Source organism: Muntiacus reevesi, chromosome 2 (genome assembly GCF_963930625.1).
Source record: "Muntiacus reevesi chromosome 2, mMunRee1.1, whole genome shotgun sequence".
Lineage (NCBI taxonomy): Eukaryota > Metazoa > Chordata > Mammalia > Artiodactyla > Cervidae > Muntiacus > Muntiacus reevesi.
The window spans coordinates 196,968,646-196,987,595 of NC_089250.1; the positions used below are offsets into that span (position 1 = coordinate 196,968,646).

Sequence of the window (18,950 nt, forward strand, 5' to 3'; positions counted from 1 at the left end):
AAGCATGCATTAGCATATATAAGCATATAATATATGCTTACATAATTGAATATACGGTTGATAGTATTATTTAACAAAATGTTATCTGATAGATACATGAGAAATAAGAAAAATAAAAGTTTATTTTGACTTCACTTATTCTTTCTTACTTTATGTAGGCCTGAGTTTCTGACCTTCTCTCTAAACAACTGTTTTTTCCTTTTGTCTAAACAATTTATTATTTTCCTTCTCTAAACAACTTATTTTTACCATTTCTTGCAAGGCAACAAATTCACTCAGTCTTTGTGTGGCTGAGAAAATATATATTTCTCCCCCATCTTTGATAGATAAATTTGCAAGATATAGAATTCTAAGTTAGTCATTTTTTCTCAGCACTAAATACTGCACTCTTTTCTTATTTTCATGGATTCTGAGAAATCAAATGTAATCCTTAACTTTGTTCCTTTAGGGTGTTAGAGAATGCTTAAAGAAAATTTATGCAATTCAAACTTTAACCCTTCATGAAGCAAACAGTCTCCACTAGGAAAACTGCAAAATGGGGGAGAAAGCAAGAAACTTTTCTAAGAAAGAATGAAGAACAAGATGGAGACAAATATGAAATTTTTGATTGACTGGGCAACATAGTCAACCTTGTTTAGGATGAGAAGGAGCAAGGAAATAACTGTAGAGCCCAGAATTGGCTTGCCCTTTGGGGATTGACTGGCTGGATATGCAGTGTTTCTGGTTCAGAGAAGAATTATGCCCAGAGACACAAAAGTCATGTTAAGTTTTGGGTTTTTTTGCCCATCATGACACTTTTATTGATTCAGTCAACTTCACATGCTCGGATGTGGCACTCCACCTGCAGGGCAGCCGAGAGAAGGGGCAGACATCCATAAAGGAAGGAGATAAGAGAAAGAGAGAGAGAAACTCTTGAGGAACACAGACTGGAAAGATGTTGAGGAGAATCCAAGGCCAGGATAAAGAAAGACTCGGGATGCACTTTTGGAGCTGGTCTCAGGAATCCTTCTCCTTCAACATTGCCATCAGCACCAGGGCGCTGATCAACACAGGGTGGGCTTCCCCAGCAGGATCTCATAGAGGAGGGTGGCAGACAGGACCCCTTGCTGATAAGACACGGAGGTGACACCACATTCTGCTCTGCCCCAGGCCTCAGTGCTGGTGTTCTGGGTGACAGGCTTGCCCTGTCCTCCTCCTCCCACTTGTCCTGGTCCATGAACCCATGGAACTGGACTTGGCAGCCGAAGTGGTTGCGGGGGTTGTGCCAGAAGGCGGCAGTCACTCTCAGCTGGCTGCTCAGACAGCATCTGGAGTCATCTAGCGTGGGGTCCTCCCTGTAGGGCTCAGGGTCTGTGCTGACCCCAGTCGTGACCTGCTTCCTGTTCATCCACCAGGTCAGCTCCACGTGGTCGGGGTAGAAGCCCGTGGCCAGGCACACGAGTGTGGCCTTCTGGGTCCGAGAGATCTCTGCTTCCAAGGGTTCGAACACAGCCACCTTGGGCGGGTGCACCTGGCTGAGATCGTCTACGACTGTGAGCTTGGTGGCCCAAATACTGCTCATAGGAGCACAGAGGAAGAGCCCCGCACTCTGTGTTAGGTTTTAATTTGCTGCCATGGCACCTTAGGCAGGAGCAGCTCAATCTTGGACCTAGAAAGTTATTTCAACACCAGACAAGATGCTTTTCTTGGTTTTCCCCCCTCTGATGTCTCTCAAGATTTCTTGTTTATCTTTAGTCTTACATAAATTGAGCATAAAATTCCAGCCAGTATTGTTTCATAACCCTAAAAAAGAACATGCCATTAAAGTGCTGCACTCAGTATGCCAGCAAATTTGGAAAACTCAACAGTGGCCATAGGACTGGAAAAGGTCCAATTTTATTCCAATCCCAAAGGTGGGCAATGCCAAAGAATGTTCAAACTACCACACAACTGTGCTCATTTCACAAGCTAGCAAGGTATTCCTCCAAATCTTTCAAGCTGGGCTTCAGCAGTATGTGAACTGAGAACTTTCAGATGTACAAACTGGATTTAGAAAAGGCAGAGGAACCGAGGTCAAATCGACAACATCTATTGGATCATAAAAAAAGCAAGAGAATTCCAGAAAAAACATCTACTTCTGTTTCATTAACTACACTAAAGCCTTTGATTGTGTGGATAACAACAAACTGTGGGAAATTCTTAGAGATAGAAATGCCAGATCATCTTACCTGCCTCCTGAGAGACTTGTATGCACATCAAGAAGCAACAGTTAGAACTGGGCATGGAACAAAAACCTGGTTCAAAGTTGGGAAAGGAGTACATCAAGGCTGTATATTGTCACCTTGCTTATTTAACTTCTATGCAGAGAACATCATGTGAAATGTGGGACTGGATGAGTCACGGACTGGAATCAAGATTGTCGGGAGAAATGTCAATAACCTCAGTTATGCAGATGATACCACCCTTATGGCAGAAAGCAAAGAGAAACTAAAGAGCCTCTTGATGAGAATGAAAGAAGAGTGAAAAACCTGGCTTAAAACTTAACATTCAAAAAACTAAGATTATGGCATCCCGTCTCATCACTTCATGGCAAATGGATGGGGAAATAATGGAAACAGTGACAGACTATTTTGTATTTTGGGAGGGGGCTCCAAAATCACTGCAGATGGTGACTGCACCATGAAATTAAAAGACACTTGCTCCTTGGAAGAAAACCTATGACAAACCTAGACAGCATATTAAAAAGTAGAGACATCACTTTGCCAACAGGTGCGTGTTTAGTCAAAGGTATAGTTTTTCCAGTAGGCATGTATAGATGTGAGAGTTGGATCATAAAGAAGGCTGAACGCCAAAGAATTGAAGCTTTCAAACTGTGGGGCTGGAGAAGACTCTTAAGAGTCCCTTGGACAGCAAGCAGATCAAACCAGTCAATCCTAAAAGAAATCAACCCTGAGTATTCATTAGGACTGATACTGAAGCTCCAATACTTTTGTCACCTGATGCTAAGAGCCAGCTCATTAGAAAAGACCCTGATGCTGGGAATGATTGAAGGCAGGAGAAGGAACAACAGAGGATGAGATGGTTAGATAGCATCACCGACTCAGTGAACATGAGTTTGAGCAAGTTCCAGGAGACCATGAAAGACAGGGAAGCCTGGAGTGCTGTAGTCCATGGGGTTCCAAAGAGTCGGAAACATTTTAGTGACTGAACAACAACTTGTTTCATATGTTTCATTTGTTTCTCTCTGCTCCTTCAGTTAGACTCTGATGACACCCAGGTGGGTTAGGTTTGAGCTCCTATATTTCCCCAAGTGCAGTCTTATAAAGAAGAACAGAGTGCTCTCTCTGTCAGAGTATAAAGGGTTTTCTTACTGATATTTAATGTAAGGACCTGGTTGAGCTCCTCAGGATAAACCCCAAAAAAATAAAGTCTGATGCTCTTTCTACTGTTTCCCCATGTATTTCCCATAAAGTGATGGGACCAGATGCCATGATTTTAGTTTTCTGAATGTTGAGCTTTAAGCCAACTTTTTCAGTCTCCTCTTTCACTTTCATCAAGAGGCTCTTTAGTTCCTCTTCACTTTCTGCCATAAGGGTGGTGTCATCTGCATATCTGAGGTTATTAATATTTCTCCCAGCAATCTTGATTCCAGCTTGTGCTTCAGCGTTTCTTCCAGCCCAGCGTTTCTCATGATGTACTCTGCATATAAGTTAAATAAGCAGGATGACAATATACAGCCTTGACATACTCCTTTTCCTATTTGGAACCAGTCTGTTGGTCCATGTCCAGTTCTAACTGTTGCTCCTAATGACTGTTAGGAGTGGCTGCAGGGGAGTTCCTGAGTTCATCTGAGAACCTGGCAGGGCAGTGAGGAAGCGCGGGCGTCCTGAGGAGCCGGAGGGGGGACGGGGCACGGGGCGGGCCTGGAGGAGCTCTAGGCCCAGAGAAACTATGGAGCGGCTTTGACCTCGCTTTCTCGACCACAGTACTCATTTATTTTTACTGTGGTATCTTTATGCTTTTATTTGTACCTTTTACTACTGTAATACAGACAAAATGGAAGACCAGTATTGGACTGTGGTAAATTCCACAATGTCATATCACTTAAGACCTATCTAGTCCTTGGTGAGGAATATTCTCAACGTCATGATCTATGAAGCTATAGCACTGATTATTGTAAAACCCTTTTTGCAAGAGTATGAAAATGCAGTGTCATGGGTCTGAAATGTTTCTGAAACAATCTCATAAGAAATAGAAACTTTTATTTGTTTTATAAATATTTATTTATTTTTCTGTACCTGGTCTTGTTTGTGACATCCTGACCAGGGATTGAACCCAGGAGAAAAAAATGCATTGCCTAATTGCATTGGGAGAAAAAAAATTTTTTCCCTAATTTTTATTTAGTTGTTAGCTCTGAATATGGCCACTAAGATTCTATACAGAAAGGTCTGGATATGATGAAGAATTTAAGAATAGAAGACTTAGAGAGGAGTTTTGTGGTGGTAAACAAAGCAAAACAGGGGAAAGAGCAAGTAACACTTTGCTTTAAATGTGAGACAAGTGCAAGTTCAAAAATGCGAAACGTGGTGGAAAAGGCCTCTCCAGTATTTATTGAAGAAAATATTGTGTGATGGGCCAGGCAGTTTCCAATCCTGTGAACTGTACATTCTAGCGGGCAGAGGGGACACCCCATTTTCTGAACCCCAAGCATGCCCTTGACATGTTTTTACCAGAGAGTGTGGTTGAACCTATTTGAGTTGTTGTGTGAAGCAGCAGAATCCGGTGAGTCAAAAACGCACACGTTATGATGTTCTGCAGGTTATGAGGAAGGCCTTACAAACAGGTTTTAGTGAACAGATTTCACTCCTTGTGTTGCTTCCATTAAATATTAACAGTTCTGTGATGAGGCAGAACCAAACAGGCTCAAAATCACGCATGGATCATTGGAGTCAGACTTTGTAAAAAATGTTTGCCATGCTAAGTCATATCAGTCGTGTCCAACTCTTTGTGACCCCAAAGATTGTAGCCCACCAGGCTCCGCTGTCTGGGGATTTTCCAGGCAAGAATACTGGAGTGGGTTGCCATTTCCTTCTTCTTAAAAAAAAAAAAAAAAAGTTTATTTATGTATTTACTTATTCATGGCTGCGCTGGGTCTTTGTTGCTGCATGGGCTTTTCTCTAGTTGCAGGGAAGGGGCTACTCTCTAGGTGCAGCGCATGGGCTTCTCATTCCAGTGGCTTCTCTCGTTGTGGTGTGCAGGTTTGCTGCTTGTGGCACGTGGACTCAGAACTTGCGGCTCCTGGGCGCTATGATGTGCGTGCTCAGTAGTTGGGGCTCAGGGGCTTAGTTGCCCCACAGCATGCGGGATCTCTCTGGACCAGGGATGCAACCCAGGTCTCCTGCTCTGGCAGGTGGATCCTGTACCCCTGAGCCACCAGGGAAGCCTTGGAGTCAGTCTTTCAGTAAGTGAGCCTCAACAAGAAATAGCTGAGCCTTATGGACGATCATGGTCCTCTTACTTGCATTCATCTCCCTAATAATAAGCCCTGGCGTTTATTGAGTGCTCTCTGTGTACCACACAATAATAATGCTCTTTAAATGCATTACCCAATTTGTTATGTAATTGTACCAAAGATATGTTGGATATTGATGTTTAACACCCCATTTTCAAGTAAAGTGCATTCACCACCATCTATTAATACTCTATTTCCATGAACTCAGCTTCTCTGGCTTAATCTTGTTATGGAAGTCTTGCAAGACACACGTCTCAGCAGGTTATAGTTGAAGGATTTTCTTCTAATGTATTCTTTTATCATTCACATTTAATGTTTTTGTGTTATGCCTACTGTATTGCTTCTTACTGAAATTAGTCCATTTCTACCTAAGTACGTCTCATAATGTCAGCATACTATGTGTGAATTCCATAATTGTAGCTTAAATCATGGATGATACTTTGGCATGAGTTATTTTTTTCTTAATTTTGTAATCCTATGTTTATTTGTTTTTTAAGCAAAACCTTCTCCTGATCATCACTTTCTCCTTTCCTAGCTGTCTATGATTTTTATCTGTTTCTTACAACTTAAATTGATTTGTTAAAAAATTCACATCATCCAGGTGGCCTGTAAAATACTTTCTGGTATTTTTGGATAAGAAAAGGGAGAAAAGAATTCCCTGGTGGTCCAGTGGTTAGGGTTCCATGCTTCCACTGCAGGGGCTCAGGTTTGACCCCTGGTCAGGGAACAAAGATCCCACAAGTCACTGGGCCACTAAGCCCATGAGCCACAACTAGAGAAGAGCCGTGTGCTGCAAGGAAGACCCAGCACAGTAAAAATAAAAATGTTCCCTCCCTCCTGTGTCCCACCTCATCCCATGCCTCTAGGCTGATACATATGTATACTCATGGCTGATTCACATTGTTGTAGGCAGAAACCAACAAGACATTGTAAACCAATTATCCTCCAAACAAAAATTTAAATATATATATATATATATATATATATATCAGGCCTCCCCTCAAAAAATCAGTGGAATATGTAATGAAGGTATATGAGTCAAAATTCAATTATTTGAAAAAAAGCTAAAAATTTATAAATTTAAATGAAAAAAAAATTAAAAGTCATGAACTTTGCTTTACCTTCTTGGCTTATGTATTAACCCTTTCCCTTCCCAGGGATAGGGGGTGGAAATCTCATGAACTAAAACAGAATATATTCGAGAAAGACAAGTATTTGAGAAGAACTGCAGCAAATTTGCAAATATTTATTGGTTTGTGCAGATAGCTAAATCACTTTATGAATTTTTCCTTTTTCTCTCATGAACACTTTCTAAATGACTCAAGAAGCTGTCATTGGTAACTCACATGGAGCCTGGCTATTTTTAATTATTGATTCAGAATTCAGAAAGACAAGTAAATACATATGCAAGTGTTTGTGTATTCATTCAAATTTTCATTTAAAATTTCAGAATCAATAGCAAATGAGTACATTAACTCTTTTGCTCTAGGGAGTATATTTCTACTTTCAATATTGGTGGTGGATGCTTAGTCACTAAGCTGTGTCCAACTTTTGTGACCTCATGGACTATATAGCCTGTCAGGCTCCTCTGTCCATGGGATTCTCCAGGCAAGGATACTGGAGTGGGTTGCCATGTCCTCCTCCAGGGGATCTTCCCAACCCAGAGACTGAACCGCATCTCCTGCATTGGCAGGCAGATTCTTTACCACTGAGCCACCAGAAGTCCACTTTCAATAATAAATTACTACAACTACTGTGCATTTTTGAGCTGAGTAAGGTAACACAGAATCAAATTATGTTATTTTTCTATTCATGAAACAATATTTAATGCGATGAACTAAGGGCAAAGTCATCTTTGAAACTGTGTTATCAGAGAAACAGGTAATTAAATTAACTTTAACCCAAGAAGGCTCTGCAGTGGTGATCTGACATTGATTAAAGTTGTATTAAAACCACAGTGTTTTCACAAACTGTTTCAGGAGAAAAAGTTGTAACCATGCATCTAGGCATATCTTCCCTTCCTGGAGTTGCAGTGCCTTTCAGAGATGCATGTCTTTACCCCTGTCCCAGAACTGATTTTCAAGGGTGCACAGTTTCAATTATTAATCATTATGGAATCATGGGAAGCAAATCCTTTCTTAGATGCACTCGTCTTAACCACTAATATCATCCTGTCTTCAGTACATTCAAACATCAGCTTTTCACCTCATTGTCATCTACCTTTGGATCCACATACATTTCTGATATTTTTTGAGACCAGAAAAGCCTAAGGAAGAAGAAAGCCCAGAAAAATAAATAATTACGTTGTTTTCTCCATGTGTACTTTCGAATTGTCAGCAATTTCTCATTTTTCCGTGACCTGAGGTTAGTTTTCCCTTCGTGACTTTTTCTTCACACCTTTAATATGTGCTGTGTTTTATCACAGAAAATGCTGCTTTTCAATGAATTCCAATCTCTTCTTTGAAAGCTGTCAGAAATGTTCAACCTTGTGTGAACAAAAGAACAAAAACTGCCTAGAACAAATCTGAACCTGTAATACCTGAATGCTATTCTCCACAAAGAAATAAACAAGTGTTTTAGAACAAGATAATAGTAATATAATAAAAATAAGATTGGGAGTAACAAAAGAATGAAGCAATAAAGTTTGAAGACACATTTTAGCTTGGGAAAGCAAACATAAGCTGTGGATAATTTTTATGTGCTCAAACAAATTAGTTAGTGCACTTTCAGGGTGAAATGCAGATTGCTCTGTTTCTTTTTTTTTTAATTTTTTAATTTTTAATTTTTAATTTTTCAGTGGGTTTTGTCATACATTGATATGAATCAGCCATAGAGTTACACGTATTCCCCATCCCGGTCCCCCATCCCACCTCCCTGTCCACCCCATTCCTCTGGGTCTTCCCAGCCCACCAGGCCCGAGCACTTGACTCATGCCTCCCACCTGGGCTGGGTGGGTGCTCTGTTTCTTTTTATCTAGATGTTTCTTTTTATCTAGACAGACATCTTGATGCCGAATCCAAGTGGAAGATATCTAAAAGTCACATTATGTGTGCACTATAATTATATCATGTCCCTAGTTTGAATAATTCTGAGTTTGTATGTTTACATAAAAAGTTTCACTGGAAATCCAGAACCCAGCTAAATTTGTTCAAAAGGTCAGTGGTATTGACAGGTAAGAAGCAAAGTCAGGTGAATCATCTGGAGAACAGAGCAGAAACTATTTTAAAATAAACATCAGTTTAAACTGTTCTGACTATGGCATTTGGTTTGCCTGAGTAAACATGATATTGTTTCATAAGACAATTTAAAAATGACATAAAAAAAAAAACAGCCTTCCAAATTAACAGCTTAAAGTCCATTTTGTAGTACTGAAATAAAAAGACGAAGTTTGAGAAAAAAGAAGAATCAATAAAAACATATGTGTGAGCAGATGAGAGTACCCCCGTTTTGTTTAAATAGTGTGTTGATTGAATATTGGCTTGGATTACTGCATTCAGCCTTTGAAACAGTTCCATGCACAGCCCTGATGCTAACTTCCAATGTAATGTCAGGACTGAGTCACCAGAATCCGGTGGTGGGATTTTACTAGTAAGGCTTTGTGCTGTCCCCTTTCAGTGTGGACCAGAGGAGAATGTGGGAGTCATTGCAGGGCCTCAGGCAGCATAGGGTTAGGATGAGCACAGTCGCTGCAAGCTGATGTGCTGGTGATACCTCTCATTCAAAGATGCGACTTCAGAAGCAGATGTTATTGAATGGTTAAAAAAAAAAGAATATATATATATATATATTTCCCTTGATATGAAATTAACCCTCACGCTCATTACTATGTATGAAATAGATAACAAATGAGAACCTACCGTATAGCACAGGGAACTCAGTGCTCTGTTGTGATTTAAAAGGGAAGAAAATCCAGAAATGAGGGGGTTTATGTACACGTATAACTGATTCACTTCGCTGTGTGGTAGAAATGAACACAAAATTGTAAAGCATCTATACTCCATTAAAAAAAAAAAAAAAAACCTGATTGGATACAAAGGCACTTGTGTAGGCTCTAGGGTTGCAAGCACTGGATAAGCAGTCGGAACCTGTCCTCGTGGAGCTCAAGGTCTATGGGCAGAAAGAGAAGATGGGGGATTAATAAATCCATAAACAAGGGAAACTGCAGAGATATATGTCGTTAAGTGTTGTGAACAAAACAAGAGCGAAGCGAGTTAGGGAATTTCTGTCGATGATACAGTGTTTGTAAGGATGGCTAAGGGTATCTCTCTAAGAAGGTAGCATTTGAACAATAGCCTGAGAGTGCGGGAGCTCCATGTGTGCCAGAGACGAGGGCACACTTGTGGAAGCGTGTCCTCATGGGGGGGAACAGAACCTGCGAAGACCCTGAGGCGGGGGGCGCAGCGAGGAGGCCTGTCTGGGGCCAGTGAGTGGGAGCAGGACTCAGGAGGCGCAGGGCGCGCAGGTTAGTTATTGTGATGCCTGTGACTCCTGCTCCAAGTGACAGGAAGGCTTTAGAGGGGGTGGTAAAGAGAGGTTTTTGTTGACTTAGTGTAAACAGCCATTAGATTTACATTTAACCTCCAACTCTATCACACTGAGGATTTGTTTTTAAGTTTCCAATATAATATTAAGGCTTCTTAGGTGGTGCAATGGTAAATAATCCACTTGCCAGTGAGGAGATGCAAGAGACACAGGTTCGATTCCTGGGTCGGGAAGATCCCCTGGAGAAGGAAATGGCAACCCACTCCAGTATTCTTGTCTGGAGAATCCCATGGACAGCGGAGCCTGGGGGGCTACGGTCCAAGGGGTCGCAAAGAGTCAGACACAACTGAGGATATTGTCAAATGAAGAAAAGCATTAGAAATGCCCAAGGGTCCAGTGGCAGCTGGAGAATGAGATGCTGACTGTCTCCTGAATATGGAACCATCTTAGGAGATGATACACACTTTCTCTAGCATATAAATCCTTCTATAACCATAGTACTCTAAAAAAGACACTCCTACTTTCAAATATTTCATGTGTATGTATTCTTTCTGTTGTAAAGAATGTAAGACAGTAACAGCACACTTTATTGATCTTTAGAAAATACGTGTTTAACAGAAAGTTGTTTTCAAAAAGCAGAAAAACACTCAGCAAAGATCATTAAAATGATTTATTTTTAAACTCCCTTCTTAGAGTAGGTCACTGCAGTCAATAAATGTGTTTTTCATCCTTTTCAGCACAGTTATAGTCTTGCTATTTAAGACTTACAGTGTGGACCTCTTGCTAGTCTTTTTTCTTTGGTTTTGATTTTTGTTTTATTTTTGACTGTGCTGGGTCTTCCTGCTGCACACAGGCTTTGTCTAGCTGCTGCGACAGGGGGCTGCTCTCTAGTTGCCGTGCGTGCGAGGGCTTCTCCTTGTGGTGGCTTCTTCTTTGCTGTTGTGGAGCATGTTGTGGGCTCTGGGTGCACGGGTTTCAATAGTTGTAGCTCTCGGACTTAGTTGGCCGCAGCATGTGGGATCTTCCCAGACCAGAGACTGAACCCACGTCCCCTGGATTGACAGGTGGATGCTTACCCAGTGGACCACTAGCGAAGTCCCAGTTGTTAGTCTTGATACGTGACGCCGTGGCCCTGGATCTTGGCGTGTTGGTTTTAGGCTCACAAACGCTACAAGTGTGTCTCACTGGAAATAAAGCTGTGATGATCAGTCTACTTACTCCTGAGAAACAGTCATCAGAAACATTAGTCTAATTTTTATTGATGTAAGCACACTTTTTTTCACAGTGAACCATAGTAGGCGCTGGAATGTTTGTGTCGTCCTCGATGCTTGAGGAGAAAAAATTTTTCTTTTTTTTGTATTGAATTTCTAGTCATGAGTAAGCAAGTCTAATCTTTTTTTTTTTTCCTTGACACACCTGGGTAAATAATTCAAATGTAATCCTTTCTTTTAAGTCATAAGAAATCGTAAATTGTCTAATATGTGCTTAACTGACTTTGTGCTTAAGATCACTAACAGTGAGACTAAAAATGATAATAATGAAACAGCCATAATTTCTGCTGATGATGAATTTTTAATAGTAGGTACAGAGCTGAACCTCTACTGTTCTCTTGCCATTTATGTAACATGAACCAAAATATTTCCATTTCAGATCCCATTACATTGTATCCTTGGTGGCTTAGAGGGTAAAGCATCCGCCTGCAATGCGGGAGACCCGGGTTCAATCCCTGAGTCGGGAAGATCCCCTGGAGAAGGAAATGGCAACCCACTCCAGTACTCTTGCCTGGAAAATCCCAAGGACGGAGGAGCCTGGGAGACTGCAGTCCATGGGGTTTCAAAGAGTCGGACATGACTGAGGGACTTCACTTTCACTTTCACATTGTATTATAATTGTGGAAATTGTCACAGTTCCCCACTCTACACTTTAGGAATGTGTTGTAACAAATTTTTATAAGTCAAGATATATAGATCAAGCAAGTTGTTTCCACTTGGAAAAATAACCAGGCTCAGCCTGCTGCAAACCTTCAGGAAGCATCTCAGTGGGCTGTTTAGTTGGCAGAATAGCATGACAAAAAGAGAGCCAATTACATGAGAAAAATAAGGGCCACTTTTGTCAGCCATAGCATGCATAGTTTTCTTGCAATAAAATGATGGTTATAGTCCTTGTTTATCTGAAGTTTTTAAATGTTGTGTTACAATAATATTTTCCTTCAGTACATTTCACCATCTTGTAACATTTCTTTGCAACCATATAACATTACTCAATATTCTTACTTAGTAAAAATGGGCTCAATATTTTTTTATAAAAACTTATTTTGAAATTTATTTGGCTGCCCTAGCTCTTAGTTGCAGCATGTAGAATCTTTCATCTTCATCACAGCATGCACACTTTTTAGTTGGGGCATGTGGGATTGAACCCACACCCCCTTCACTGGGAGCATGAAGTCTTAGCCACTGAACCACCAGGGGAGTCCCTGGACTCGGTATTTTTGATTCATCTAATTGCCACTGTCCTTCCTTCTATGATACATTTGGTCTTGCGCTTGAGCATTTACTATTTGAAATAAATTCACTATGGTTCCATTTTTTTATGTACTTTTCTCCACTGCAACATGGTTTCTTAGATTCCATCTGGTTTGGGTCATGGAGATGAGAGTGAGGGATGAAGTGTGTGTGGAGCTAACAGTACCATCAGTCCCAGTTTTCCCCAAACATGAATTTAGAAACACCCTTCACTCCTCTGTCTCTGAGTCGCTCTGTTCTGTGGAACACACCAAGCACTGCTGATCAAATAGAGCTTTACTGTTTTCCTCCGATCTGTCATTGTTAATGGGCTTCCCTGGTGGCTCAGATGGTAAAGAATCCACCTGCAATGTGGGAGACCTGGGTTGGGAAGATCCCCTGGAGGAGGGCATGGAAACCCACGCCAGTATTCTTATCTGGAGAATCCCCATGGAGAGGGGAGCCTGGTGGGCTACAGTCCCTGGGGTCCCAAAGAGTCAGACACGACCGAGCGACTAAACACAGTGCAGCACATCATTACTGATGTAGCAATTACAGGCCTCCCCTAGTGGCTTGGGGGGTAAAAAATGTGCCTGCAACGCAGGAACCACAGCAGACGGGGGTTTGATCCCTGATCAGGAACATCACCTGGAGGAGAAAATGGTAACCAGTCAGGGAACGTTTCATTTTAAGGAATCCTATATGTTGTTTTCTGTTTCTCAAAGGCCCTCTGTTCCCTATCAGTTCCTATAAAACAGGAACGAGAAGAGCTGCACGCAGTTCTCAGGACTGAGGTCATGAGACAGAGCGCATACGTGGATTCCTTTCAGTAACCTTTTACTTTTCTGTAAAACTACTCAGTCATGTTCCTATTTCTCAAGATATGGATTATCTTCTGACCCTGTGGCATTGTTATTCCCCTAGTTACTCTTGTTATGGCCCTATGATGATTGTTATTTCCTTAGTTACTGTGCTTATGAGTCTGGTTTTGGTGTTTTTGCTCAACTTTATTTTCTGCCTGAAGCTTCCTTGTATAACAAAATATAAGCCCACACTGCCTGACATATAGCACCCTAGTTTCACTCGAGATTTGGGTCCCCCACGTCCTTCTTTTCATCACTTTCTCTTCGTTGACTCTCGTCCCTGGGTCCCAGTCTGCAAAACCATAACAGCAACCCATTCCGGTATTCTCACCTAGAGAATCCCACGGACAGAGGAGCCTGGCTGGCTACAGTCCGTGGGATCACAAAGAGTAGGACATGACTAAAGCACGTACCCACGCATATGACAATTACCCTTCAGTACCTCAATGAAACAGTAACTACCAGTAATATAGGTATTTCCATTGTACTTCTATAAAAGCAACAGGAAATACTTTTTTTAAAAATTGGGTCTTATATTCACTTTGTTCCTGTTCAGTTGCTAAGTTGTATCCAACTCGTTGTGATCCCATGGACTGCTGCCTTTTCATACCATTCATGGGGTTTGCCAGGCAAGAATATTGGAGTGGGTTGCCATTTTCTTCTCCAATGCACCACATTTTGTCAGAACGCTTCCCTATGACCTGTCTGTCTTGGGCAGCCCTGCATGGCATGTATGGCTCATAGCTTCATTGAGTTACTGCAAGCCGTAAAGAATCAGCCTGCAATGCGGGAGACATTATCCTGCCCCTTTGCCAGGACAAGGCTTTAATGTATAAAATAGATAACTAATGAGAACCTACTATATAGCACAGGAAACTCTCTACTCAGTGCTCTGTGGTGATTTAAACAGGAAGGAAATCCAGAAAAGAGGGGATATGTGTATACATGTGCCTGATTCACTTTCCTGTACTGCAGAAATGAACACAAGAGTGTAAAGAAACTAACTGTACTCCCACAAAAGAAAGTGAAGAAAAATAATGAGACTGCTACAGTTCTGTTCAAAGTCATTAGGATGAGCACAGCTCAGTCAGAGATACATGAATCTTCTAAAGCCTTATGAAGTATTCAAAGCATAATTCATGAGAGAAGAAAATGGTGAATAAGATGAATGTTAGCTTAGCCTACTGTGGTAATCATTTCACAACACATCTCAATCAAAACTGTCATGCTGTAGGCCTTAAACTTAAACAGGGATGTATGTCAATTATTTCTCAATAAAGCTGGAAAAGTAATAAAATAAACTTTAAAATTAAAAGGTAAAAAAATTAGGTCTTATTGGGGCCATTTAGATAAGCCCCCTGAGAAGCCTTCTGTCTTCAGGGGGGTCTTCCTTCAAACACCAACCTCCCCTTTTGAAGTTTCAGTGTTTCTTCAGTTCCCATGTGCAAAATTTAAAGCCTCTGAAATGGTGTACAGAAGTGCTCCTAATCTCAACCTTGTAAATCACCCTCACCTTCTCTTATACCCACACACTTCTTCATCTTAGGTATGCAGAGTCATTTGTGATTATTTCTGTTCATCTTCTCTGCACACGGTGTTCTCTCCTGACTGCCTGGAAAACTCCCACCATCCTCTAAGACGTAACCTAAGTGTTAACGTCTCTAAACTGAATCCTATTCAGGATTGAGCACCTCCCCTGAAAAGTTTTCTTCTGGACCCTGGACCTGATTTCCTTGTGCTGGGGCCTGGCTCAGCCTGGCGACCTGCTATGCTGAAGCCCCACAGTGAGTTGTATGTGCCGTGAATAATTTGTATCATAACATCAGACATCACTGAGCAACTGAACAAGGACTCACAAGCAAATCTTTGACAGTTGCTATTGCAAGGAATGGCCACAAGACTACAGGCTTTTCTCAAGCCCAGTTGTAAGTGTGAAGCGAGCAGAAGTAATGCAGCTTAGATTAGGAGTAGGCCTTCCTACTTGGTAAGATTATCAGGTAGCTCTCGCTTAACAATGACCACTGTTTGCCAATTAGAACCAATTAACACTGACCGATGTTTGCCAATTAGGAAATTAGGAATGGGGCGGAAACCCCCAGGAAAGTCCCGCACGCATGAAAGTATTGACCAATGAAATTGCTTTGCAAACGTATAACCAATCCACTTCTCACCCTATAAATTTGTGTAACAGCTTGGCCTCGGGTCTCTCTGACCCACACCACTGTGTTGGTTGCAGGTGGAGAGTCCTGGCTCGAGTCAGTAATAAACTTCCCTTCCTGCGAGTTGTATTGTCTTGGAAGCCTTCTCTCTTCCCACTCGGGGATTCGGACATCAGGCATAACATTTGGGGGGCTCGTCCAAGATCCCTTTACCAGGGGAAGAGAACACTTCCAGGACAGAGGGGAAGGATAGATAATAGCACCGGTGCTCAGGAAAACTCAGGGGGCCTGAAAACCCAGCGCTGTGTTGTCAGCTGTCCGTGTGTTTGTCTTTGGCTCTCCGTGTTTGTGTGTGTGCCAGCATTCTCTCAGGCAGGACAGGAAGTCCAGAGTAATTCCGGGGCCCTGCTGTAAAGCAGGAAGGTATCTGGCACAGGGAAAGTCCAGAGTAATTCCAGGGCCCTGCTGTGAAGCAGGAAGGTATCTGGCACAGGAGAAAGCTTTCTCTAGCCGACGTAAGGCCGAGGCCAGCGAGCGCGCTGGAAGGCAGCCGGCTCTGTGGGAAGGAGAGTTCCTCTCCTGATTCCGAGTCTGGTCTGGTCAGGTGGCCCGAAAACCCAGCACTGTGTTATCGGTCGACGTTTGTCTGTCCGTGTGTTTGTCTTCAGCTCTCCGTGTTTGTCCGTGTTTGTGTGTGTGCCGGCATTGTCTCTGGTCTCGTTCCTACTCTGACTTGAGTTTCAGTGAACAGGCGAACGGTTGTGGGCGCAATTGATGAGTCCCGGCCAGGGCTACACTCTGGCGGACTCTGAAGACCCTACAATATGTGAGCCTCAGTAACTAGAGCCCAACCAGGTGAAACTCTCCTTTCACTACGATTGTCAGCAGCTGTTGCAGGAGTGAATTCTGGCAGAAGCGTGGAAACGGGTCCCAGGGGCCGACGGGAGGCCAACCGCCCAGCCTCATCTCGTGGACAAGGGGTTTCCTCTGTTGCGGCCTAACTGGGATTTTGAGTGAGCGGAAGGTAGGGAGTGTCTCCGAGTGTACCACCAGACTCTGATGGCTGGCCTGCGGGCCACAGCAAGAAAGCCGATTTAGTAAGGCAAGAGCCTGAGAGCCCAGCAGCCTTCCTAGAGAGGCTAATGGAAGCTTTCAGGCAATATACACCTATGGACCCCCCCAGGCTGAGGGGTCACATGCTGCAGTTCTGTTAGCATTTGTAAATCAGGCAGCCCCAGATATTAGGAAGAAATTACAAAAGATAGAGGGATTGGGAGAACAGACGATACAGGATTTATTGAAAGCAGCTGAAAAGGTATTTAATAATAGGGAGACCCCAGAAGAAAGGGAAGAATGAATTCGACAAGAGGAAAGGGAATTAGCTGAAAAGATCAGGGAGGATAGAACGAGGGAAAACCGGAAGAACCAGTGGGAGCTAACCCAGATTCTTTTTGTGGGGATAAAAGCCGGAACAGAATTCAGGGAACCTCGAGACCCCTGAACGGGAGAAAAACAGAAACCAGAAAGGCAGGCCCTAAAGAAGGATCAGTGCACCTACTGCAGAGAACAGGGGCACTGGAAAAACGAGTGCCCTAAGAGGGACCTGAGGAGAAGTACGACCCAGAGAGAGAGAATCTCCCTCTGGAACTCGAGTTCTATATGCGGGGGAGGACAGTGACTAGGGGAGTCAAGACTCGGCACCCCTCCCCAAGTCCTGGGTAACGAAAAGTAGATCTGGAGACCCACCAGGTGTCCCATTCGTTTTTGGTGATACCAGAATGCCCAGCTGCTTTACTTGGAAGAGACTTGTTGTGGCCAATGATATGTTGGATAGTTGCAGTCATGAGGAACTGGAAAATTCTGCTGAAGATTACATGTTAGATCTGAGGTATGGGGACCCTGAAAATATTAGCCTGCCAAATGTAGGCTTTATACCTCTCTATGGTGGAGATCAGACCCAGAAAGTTACTCACTCACAGCTGTGGCACTTTACCTTGCTGATCAGTGGTGGGCTATTGAAAACATCTGTCCCTTCTAGAGAGAGGCTTAAGCAGGTGAGAACTCTTGGGGAGAGAGTGGTTAAAGCAGGAAATGGAGAGAAATGAGATCCCATTCCTGTGTCATAGTAGTACTGATTATGCTAAGATTCTGTGGAAGAAAGGAGAGGCCATTGGGTTTTATTCAGTACAAAGCTGGGAGAATGATGGACTAGGCGTATCCCTAGCCTTAAGAGATGTATAAATACCCGTTGGCCTGGGCTGAAACGGCAGGGATGGGACTGGCCAAACAGACATCCAGTCGTCATCGAGCTAAAGGCCTAGGCAACTCCTGTGAGGGTGAGATAGTACCCCATGAGCCAGGAAGCTCGGTGGAGAATCACTCCCCACATTCAACGTCTCATGGATGCCAGAATTCTCAAGCGGTGTCAATCCCCTTGGAACACCCCCTTACTGCCAGTGAAGAAGCCAGGGGGGACAGATTACCTGCGAGAAGTCAACAAACGGGTCAGTGACATACACCCCACTGTCTCTAACCCGTATACCCTCCTGAGCAGTTTGCTGCCTGAGTACACTTGGTACTTGTAAGATACCTTTTTAAGCCTACCCCTGGCGGCCCAGAGCCAGGAGATATTTGTCTTTGAGTGGACCGAGGGGGAAGGCCAACCGGTAATCCCACAGGGGTTCAAGAACTCCCCTATCTTGTTGAATGAGGCTCTGAGTGAGGACCTCTACGAATATCGGACTTGCCACCCAGAGGTCCTTCTGCTACACAATTAATATATTGCCCGGCAAGACGTCACCTGTTTGGGGTATAAGATCAGGCAAGGGCAAAGGTGGCTAACCCAGGCCATGAAGGAAACAATATTGCAGATACCAGAGCCCAAGCCCCCCCGCCAGGTGAGAGAGTTTTTGGGGACTGTTGGATATTGCAGACTGTGGACCATGGGGTTTGCTGAGAAGGCCCGGCCCTTGTATGAGGGAAGTAAAGAGACCCCAAACTGGACTTGGACTGAGCCAATGAAACAGGCTTTCCAGACACTCAGACGGGCCCTACTAGAAGCCCCAGCCCTTGCCCTGCCTAGCCCAAATAAGCCATTTCGGCTGTTTGTAGCTCCATGATTGCAGCAAGATACTGGCTGAGGCCCTGGCGGCACGAAAAGACTTAACTGATGTGCCCCTAGACAACAGGGAGCTAGTATGGTTCACCGATGGGAGCAGCTATGTAAAAGATGGGCAAAGGAAAGCTGGAGCCACCACGGTAGAAGAATATGGCTCCGCAAAGTTTTATGCACTGTGTGGATTTGGTGGATCTTAAGTTGTGGTCTGACACACACTGCTGTTGTTCCTCTGGATTTAGTGAAATGCCGTATGCAGGTGGACCCACAGACACTCAAAGAGGATGGTTTCCGTGGTTTGGCCAAAGGATGGGCCCCGACCCTCATTGGCTACCCTCT

At 43.2% G+C, this 18,950-nt stretch overlaps 1 pseudogene; it reads right to left on the bottom strand.

The window, feature by feature from the left end:
* Positions 1-996: 996 nt before the first annotated feature.
* On the bottom strand, positions 997-17,801 carry LOC136157374 (M1-specific T cell receptor beta chain-like; annotated as a pseudogene).
* Between the last annotated feature and the right edge of the window lie 1,149 nt (positions 17,802-18,950).